Source organism: Vespa crabro, chromosome 10 (genome assembly GCF_910589235.1).
Source record: "Vespa crabro chromosome 10, iyVesCrab1.2, whole genome shotgun sequence".
Lineage (NCBI taxonomy): Eukaryota > Metazoa > Arthropoda > Insecta > Hymenoptera > Vespidae > Vespa > Vespa crabro.
In genome coordinates, this window is record NC_060964.1 from 7,213,207 (window position 1) to 7,223,206 (window position 10,000).

The 10,000-nt window shown below is 30.3% G+C and overlaps 1 protein-coding gene across 3 annotated transcripts in view; it reads left to right on the plus strand.

The window, feature by feature from the left end:
• Window positions 1–10,000, plus strand: part of LOC124427322 (GATA zinc finger domain-containing protein 15-like) — a 267,307-nt gene that overhangs the window by 109,308 nt on the left and 147,999 nt on the right. The window lies entirely within an intron of this gene.

A 10,000-nucleotide genomic window follows, 5' to 3' on the forward strand; every position in this document is an offset into this window, starting at 1 on the left:
TAATTTCCGATGTATGATTTTATTCGTAATAAAGATACAAAAGAAAAAGAAAATATAAAAAAGAATAATAACAATAATTTCCATCGTACAATTTATTTATAATATTTCACAAGATATTCTTTTTGTCTTAATATTTGTTCTTAAATAAATGCAATAAATGATCGTTTACTTTGATATCCGACGAAACATATGTATTAACAAAAATAAAGCCAACGACAATATCAATAACAATAATAATAATAATAATAATAACAATAATAATAATAATAATAACAATAATAATAATAATAATAATAATAATAATAGTAATAATAACAAAGAAATATAGTATTACAAATAGTTTTCATTTTCTTTTTCTAAATCCTCTCTACTTTTTCGATTTTCTCACAATGAACACCCTTCGAGTGTAGCGAATAATGTCGAGTGGGTGGGTAGGTAAGTAGGTAGGTAGGTAGATAGATAGGTTGGTAGGTAGGTAGGTAGGTAGGTAGGTAGGTAGGAAGGAATATAGGAGGTGGCGATGGTGGTGAATATTATAATCTCTCCGGTTTGAAATATTTTCGACGAATGAGTACCTCGAGTATACTACTCGTCTTCTCTTCTTTACCTTTTCCTCGCTTCCTTTAACGTTAAGAAGTCGAGTGGAACGAGAGGAGTTTATGAGCATTCTCGCGAAAATCTCTTCACGCTATGTCTCTCTCTCTCTCTCACACACTCAAACACACACACACACACACTCACAGACATACATACATACACGCATACATATACACACTTCCTCACATTTCTCATATATACATATTTACATATATACGTATATATATAAAGTCCTCGCTTTTACTTTCGAATTCGTTCACCTTCACGGATAGACAATTTCTTTTTTCTTTTCCTTCTTCTTCTTTTTTTCTTTTTTCTTTTTTTTCTTTCTTTCTTTTTTGTCTCCTTCGACAAATCGTTCCTGGCCAAGGCACAAGATGAAATTTTATTCTCCTATTGTCCTGGGGAAAGAAGAAGAAGAAGAAGAAGAACAAAAAAAAAGAAAGAAAGAAAGAAAGAAAGAAATCCATATTTATTAAATCTTTCCCACAATAGTTACATTGACCGAACGTAAATAATTCGATTGTGATAGATCGTGAGGGTTCGATAAAGAAAATGTAACCAATTGTTGTTGTACTTTTTGCGACATTCACTTTGGATCGTTCGTTTTCGCACGTTTCTCACGGAGAGAAAGAAATAGGAGCGGAAGGAAAATATTCGTACGAAGTTGAATAAAAAAATAGTAGGAGTGTTGGTCCGACAAAAAAAAAATAAAAAAAAAAAAATAAAAAAAAATAAAAAAAAATAAAAAAGAAGGAAAAGAAAAGGAAAAAATTACGAGGCCATCGACTTCATTCTTTCCCTTTTGTTTTCTTAAAGCGTGTCGAAGAAAGAAAAGTAACGTGCGACCGTGAGAGTTTGTCTCTCTCTCTCTCTTTCTCTTTCTTTCCCTCCTTCTCCCCCACCCCCCCTCTCTCTCTCTCTCTTTTTCTCTCTCTTTCATTCTCTTTCACTAGGAGGAAAAATCCTACCTACGCTCACGATTACCAAGTGAAAATATCTCGTGGCAACATATTGACTCGATCCTAGGTGTCACGCTCCGCCGGATGTTTTTTCATCTGGAAAAGGGAAGGTCTTTAAGATAAAGACACACCGATATCGCTAACCGTCGCGTCTCTCTCTCTCTCTCTCTCATATACACATTTTTCCTCTCTTTTTGTCCTTCTCACTCTCGAGAAATCTATGGCTTTTCTTTCTTTCTTTCTTTCATTCTTTCTTTATTTCTTTTTTTTTTTTTCATTTTTTTTTTTTTTCATTTTTTTTTGTATTCCCCCTTTTACCCATTCACGTCGTCAGCCTCGCCATATCATTTTATATGAAGTAAATGAACAAACGTGATAACCTACGAAGTGAATTTATTGAAAAAGAAAATTTAATCCTTTCCTTGACATTTTGCACCTTTTGTAATTGTTTCAATTTGATAAAACAACGAATTAGCTCGTTATAAATAATCTTATCTTAATAAGTAATTAATATGTACGGATAAAAGGGGGGAAAAAAAAGATATGTATAATAATAATAATAATAATTCTTCCTTATGAATTCTTGATGTTTATAACTTGAAATTTTTCATTCGAATGAAATCGTAATTGACATAATTTTTCTAATTAAGTCGTCATTTTTCTACGTTTTTTTTCTCCTCTCTCTCTCTCTCTCTCTCTCTCTCTCTCTCTCTCTCTCTCTGTATTCTCTGTGTTCTTTTCTATTTTTTTTTCTTTTTTATTATTATTTTCTTTTCTTTTTTCCTTTTTTGCTTTTAGAACGTAATCGTGTCTGTTTCGCCGTTGTTCCTGACGCGGAAGCAGTTTAAATTAGGATTCGCTCTGGCAGATAATTTCTAATTTCTACGTAGCACGATTTATTCATAATAACAACATAACTTCGCAATAATAATAATAATAATAATAATAATAATAATAATAATAATAATAATAATAATAATAAAATAACCAAAGAACGAATATGAGAAAAAGAGAGAGAGAGAGAGAGAGAGAGAATCAGAGAGTGAGAGAAAGATGAATGTAGGATAGGAAAAAAAAATGATCCTGAGTAGGTGTGAGAGATTGTTAAGAAGGGTTTTCTCCCTTGCGACGTGTTATTACAACGCGTCGAGGCATCCTAATAGTATTGTTATCTTTTCTGTCATTTCTTCTTGGACGAAAATATAGAGGGAAAAGGAAGTTTACGACAGAGAGAGAGAGAGAGAGAGAGAGAGAGAGAAAGAATGATAGAGAAGTTGGAGACACTTCGAGTACTATAGTAAGTAGTGCTTCGTCGAAAGTGGTTTACCCGAAAGCATTTTCGTTTAAGAGGGGACCTTCTATATCTCACTCTCTCATTCATTCCACTCCCTTCATCCCTTCTTCCCCACCACCACACTACCACCACCACCCTTTCACCTACTCGAACCTCTTCGCTTCATCTCGCTATTCCAACGCTTATAAAAACAGAAGTTCCTCTATTCGCTATAAAGTCAGATTCGGTTGAAAAACTTCGCGTATCCTACTCTATTACACACGTATATACACGTATACACGGAAAAAGATATATCTTGCTTAGGTTAGTACTTACTCTGTACTAAGAATTTGTCACTTTCTCTCTCTCTCTTTCTCTCTCTCTTTCTCTTTCTCTTTCTTTTTCTCTTTTTCTTTCTCTTTCTCTCTTTCTGACATTGCCACATTTTCTCATATCTATCTCTTGCCCTCCCTTCTCCGCTCCTTCTCCTCGTCCTCGACAAGATTCTTCTCGCAGACGTTCCTCGATGTATTATTCATCATCGTATCGATTTATTTACAATTTATTTTTATTTCACACACATACACACACACACATGTTACTTTTAATTAATGTAATTAAGTTCGTATAAACGCGCACATACTTACATTAATATAATTAAGATGAATGAAATTATACAGAATGAAATTATACATGATATATTGATAACATTATATAAATGTAATAGTCACGTAACTTATATATTTATGTATTTCTGTATAATTATCTTATAAGTAAGAACGTATGTTTCTATGTACGATATAATTATGCGAATATAAGTGATATTATAATTTGAAAATTTTATATATATATATATATATATATATATATATATATATATAATTTATATAATGGAGAGAAAATAATAGTGGATTATAATGTTAAAAGAGAAATTATTATCATTGAAATTATTAATAATTACTTTTAGAGAGTTATTTCAAAATAAAAAAAATTAACTCTTTCTCTCTCCATTTCTATTTTTTACTTTTATCTCTATTTCTATCTTTCTCTCTCTCTCTCTCTCTCTCTCTCTCTCTCTCTCTCTGTCTATCTCTTTCTATTTCTAGTTCAAAAAATCCTAGGGATTTGGGAAGCTTCGAAAGATTGTTCCACGTGGATACTTTAAAAATCAGCTGACTCGATTGAACGAATATACTACTTTTCTTCTCGATTCGATTATCTTCATTCTCTCTTTCTATCTTTCTCTCTCTCTCTCTCTGTCTCTCCCTCTCTTTCTTTTTTGTCTTTTACAAGTTCGTAAAGTTCTGTCCTTTGGGCATGAACGGTAGAAGGTAAAGTAGCATATATCGATAAGGAAAGTGCAATTAATTGCAGTTGGCCATCGTCGGAGGTTGAGAAAAAGAGAGAGAGAGAGAATTTTATAGGAAAATCGGATTAGAAAAATAAATGATTTTTTGGCAGAATCGTATTATTAATGGGTCCATTGTAACACGGTCACCTACCAAATACTTTTTCTCTCTCTCTCTCTCTCTCTCTCTCTCTCTCTCTCGTTCTCTCTCTTATTAACTTTATTAATTAACGGGTTATCAAACGTTCTCTCTTTTTGCCATTTAGCGTTTTAAACGTGTGCCACAGTGTGATACAGTAACGAAACGGTTTCTTGTAAAATTGGTTGGCTCTAGAGTCCATTGGATGGCCGAGACGTTCGTTTATTCGATTAATAACATCGCTTTAGTTTATAACCTCCATTCGTTATTTAATTTAATTTATTATAACGATGCAAAAGTTTAACGATGTTTAAGATTTATTCGTTTATTTCTTAATTTAGTCAGATAATTCTTTCGTCAATATCTTTTGACTTTCATCTCTACGTAGGATTTTTTTTTAATTTATTTTTCTATTCGTAGACACGTAAATTAGAAAGATAAATTGAAGTTACTTTAATATAATCGTGACGATCGATAAAAAAAACCACACATTGTTATTATTATTATTACTATTATTATTATTATTAATAAAAACGTAATGCTGGATGTATTATCAAATGGATAGTTCAGCGATAAAGTTAATTTCAATCTTTTATTATTATTTTTTTTCCTTTTCTCTTCATTGATTCTATTGAGATATAATCTTTGTCAGGGTTTTCAATTTCCACGTACTATACGATATCATCTATTTTTATATTATTTATAGACACGCGGATTAAGAAACATGAATGGAGCTTTAATATAATCAAGACGATCGATAAAAAAGAAGCATATTATTATTATTATTATTATTATTATTATTATCATTATCGTCATCATCATCATCATCATCATCATCATCATCATCATCATCAAAAGGATATTTCTACGATGAAATTTATTCTTACGATATTTTTATCATTATTATTAAGAGAAACGTGTAATACCTTAATGTTTCGTAAAATGTATCGCTAGATATCTCGAATGAGTAGTAGCAGTTGAGTTCATTCAAAAAACTTATCGACACGTTTACTCTGCACGTTTGCACGCAAACGATCTGAGCATTGCAATGTTGCAAAAAAAAAAAAAAAAAAAAACCGTTTAGTTGAAAAACGCCGTTGAAGGAGAGATAAGAAACTCGAACAAGATAAAGATAGAAATAGACGTAGAGAGAGAGAGATAGAGATAGAGAGAGCACATTTTCTCATAGGTTGATTCAAGTTTACAGACACGAGCTAACGTTAATAGTACTCATTCAGTTAGACCTTTGAATGTTAATTTTAATAAATTCGATATAAATGAAATTTTCTTTTGATAATACGTTTTATTTTTTTATTTTTCATTTGTAAACGAGAGGACGTCGGTAAAAACATTGGCCTATCTCTTATCGACGTTTATCAGAATTTGACGTGTAAAATTGTATTTAATGAATATGATGTGTCCTCCCCCTCATCATCTCACCTTCTGCCAATCCACTTTTCAAATGCGCGTCTTACATTCTTCCTTCTTTCTTCTTTTGTTTTATCTTTTTCTTTTTGTTTTTTTCTTTCTTATTTTTTTTTTGTTTTTGTTTTTTTTTTTTGTTTTTTTTTCTTTTAATAGTAACAGGGATAAAAAAGAAAAGGAAAAGGAGAAAGCAATTTATCATTCCGATCGTCTGACGATGATCAAGATCGATAAAGGCTATAGCGACGAAAGAGGGTCGACGTGCGAGCGCATGCCACTCTCGAGAATTTATCGCGTCACGTAATCGTCCGATATCGTGCCTTGTGTTTCGAGGTACGGTGCTCCGGTACTTCTGCACTTTTTGCACAACGTCTCTCTCTCTCTCTCTCTCTCTCTCTCTCTCTCTCTCTCTTTCTCTCTCTCTGTAATTAATTAATGTTTTTTATATTACATCGGACTCGGCACATTAATCTTAACGGGTCTCTCTTTTCTATGTGTACCTAGATATGTATAATCTATATCGTTCAATGCTTCAACATATATACTGTACGTACATATATATATATATATATATATATATATATATATATATATATATATATTGTTCGTGATAACAATGACGTAGATACGTTACGAAAAAAAAAAGAAAAAAAAAAAAAGGAGAAATAAAAATTATTTCGCTATCAAAATGATCTTAGCGATCTTCTTTCTATTTCTATTTTTTTTTTTTGTTTTTTCTTTTTAATTTTTTTTTTTTTTTTTTTTTCTTCAATATGTGACAAAAAAAGATCGTGAAGATCGTTAGTTGGAGCTTTTTTTTTTTCTTTGTCTTTTTCATTTAACTTCGTTCAATTTGCTCGATCCTCTTTTTCTTATCATTGTATTTTTATTTTATTTTATTTTTTTCTATTTATTTATTTATTTATTTTTTTTTTTTTTTTTCTTTTGAAATTCTTGCACGTATTTTTTTTCCTATTTTAGATCATACCTATGTCACATTCCTTGAGTTAGGATCACGAAATTCTAAAACTTTCAGCTGAATCCCCCTTTCGAATAAAGGACGGATATCGAGTTATGCGAAATGTAGATCATAATCTTGATTAGAATTTGTTTGGAAACTTACCTCCGCGGGGAAATTATAGTTCGGTCTTGCAGAACTTTGAAACTTGGTAATGTTCAAGATCGACCTAAAGACTTCGAGGTATCGTGATGCTTAAAGGATTCAATGTTATAGGAATACGTTTTAATCGAAAATCGACGTTTTATCATTTACTACAGATTTTACTTCTTTCCTCTTTCTTTCTCTCTTTTTCTCTTTTTTTTTTTTTCTTATTAAATATTTTAGCCATTCGATAACATCCATATGTAATTAATAATTCATCGTTTGCTTTACAAAAAATAAGATTATCATAATATAATTATATATTGATTCGATCGACCAAAATGATATATATATATATATTGATTTGGACAATAATTAATGTTAAAAAATTTTTAATAATTTATGTTTATACATGTGTATATATATATATTTTTTTTTATTGAAAAATTTTTAATATTTTCTATTAAAACAGAGGAAGAACATATGTATCTAAATAAAAGTAAAAAATTTCGTATAGGTATCTTGATATTTGTTTTATCGAGGGAAGAAAAAAAAAAAAACAAAAAAAAAGAAAATGTTTAACAGAATATTTTACATATCAGAATAAATAACATTTGCGTTGCTACGTTGAGTAATTATATTATTAAAATACTTTTTAAAGATATTTAATATCTTTTTTTTTTTCTTTTTTTTTTCTTTTCTTCTTTTTTGTTTTTTTTATATTAAAAATTCCTTCGTTACTTATTGGCCAATTCGATAGAATAAAACCGAGGAAAGAGAAAATCTGAAAAATTTCAAAAGATAACTTTTATCGAAGTCATGGAAAAGGTTGCTTTTTCGCGTGTGGCTTTTAGGAAAAATCAAAAGTTAACCCACCCATCACTCTCTAGTCCGAGAGTTCTGTCCTACTTTTCTCTATCGACTAAAAGCGCAATCGTTGACTTCGACCACCTCCTTCGAGTTTTATATCACCGGTTTAAGTGTACTTTCATCGGGAAAAAAATTGATAACAATGTCGATCATCCAAGAGAGAGAGAGAGAGAGAGAGAGAGAGAGAGAGAAAGATAAAAGAAAAAGAAAAGATCAAAGCTAATCGAACAATTTAAAAATCAGTTTCTTTCTTTTCTCTTTTTTTTTTTTTTTTTAGCGGCAACATTTCGTCAAAGTCTATTACGTATATTGTTTTATTATCGAAAGATAAAATTCGTCGAATGATTCGATCGGAAAGAAAACTAAAAAAAAAAAAAAAAAAAAAAAGAAAAAAGAAAGAGAGGGAGAGAGAGAGAGAAAAGAAAAGAATAAGAAGAATTAGAAAAGTTAAATTAACAATCTCTACGATGTATTTCCCCTTTCCCTTCCCTCTCCCTCCCCTCTCTCATTCCACTGTACCTTGCCCTTTCTTTTCTTCTTCTTTTTCTTTCCTTCATCTTTCCCATCTTCCTTTATCTCGAACGTTTTACTTCATAATAAAAGGAACAGATCAATTTATCATTCTCATTGGTATTACGATCAAAATCAACAAACGATCTTCCACTTGAAGCTTCTCTTTAATATCATTCGTTAACGTGTGTGTGTGTGTGTGTGTGTGTATATATATGTATGTATGTATCATATATAAATATATATATATATATATATATATATATATATATTTCTTTTTATATACTCGAATATAATTAATTCGTGACTGATATCACGTGGTGCGTCGTTAATGATGAAGAGAAGAAGAAGAAGCATGACAGATATATACGCCATGATGGTTACAGACTAATCGTTCTACGTTATTAACGTCGCTTTTAATTAAACTTCCATTCGAGAGGTACTTAAACGTACGAGAAAGAAGGAGAATGCGATAACGAAGGGATGAGATGAAGAGATAGATAGAGTTGGACAGACAGATAGATAGATAGATAGGTAGATAGATAGATAGAAGGATTTTGACTGTTATCTTCCTTTTCTTTTAACAAACGAACGCCTTTTTAGATCGACATCTACGAGCTTTTGCTTTTGCTGTGTCATCGTTGTGGTAGATTTTAATGAGACAATTTCGATCTATCGTTAACGATCGTTTATAAAATTACGAGATTTGAAAAGGAAGGAAATCGTAGAAAAAAAAATTCTCTCTCTCTCTCTCTCTCTCTCTCTCTCTCTTTGTTTCTTTTTCTCTTTTGTTTTTCTTTTTTCTTCATTTCTTTTCCTTTTTTTTTTCTTTCGTAATATAGCCTAGATTTTCAACTCAACGCGAACGAGATTATTTTCTATTCGAATAAATGCGATCGATATAAATGGGGATGTAAGGGTTGAAATCGAGCGAGCAGTTTGAAAATTGTCAGAGTTATTCCTGAAGTGGAAAAGATACTATGTATATATATATATATATATATATATATATATATATATATATATGATCCCTTTTCCTTCTTCGACATCGAGGCTTTCGTCCTCGTCTCTCTATCTAAGATTTATATTTTGCACGCAGTTATGCCTCTCAATGCAAGAATCCGCGTTACTCGCGTAAGATGATGATCTATACAAATCTGTATTCTGACCGTATCAATTTTCTCTCTCTTTCTCTTTCTCTCTCACTCTCTTTCTCCCTCTTTCTCTTTCTCTCTGGTGTTTCGTTTTTCACAGCGTACTACTTTTCCAAGTATTCGTTATAATTTATTATTAATCGATCGAGATGTAGACTGAACGAATTCTAACGTTAAAAACTTCTAACGTTAGAAACTATATCTTTCTTTATATACGTATATATATATATTTTTTTTTATTTATTTTTTATTTGTTTCACGAGAAAAACATTGAAAGTATAATCAATTTTTATTTCGACGTTTTTGTCCGAATTACTTTTTTTTTTTTTTTTTTTTTTTTTTTTTTTTTTTTTTTTTTTTTTTTTTTTTTTTTTTTTTGTTGAAAAGAAATACAGACAAATTTAAATACGTACTTTAATTTTTGTGAAAGTTCATATATCGTAATATTCATAATACATATAACGTTATTAAACTTTATCAATGCGAAACGAATTTATCAATGAGAAATTATCAGAAACTAAAGATACGCATATATTATTATTATTATTATTATTATTATTATTATTATTATTATTATTATTATTATTATTAGCTTTTTGTATATATAATTATCCAAGCAA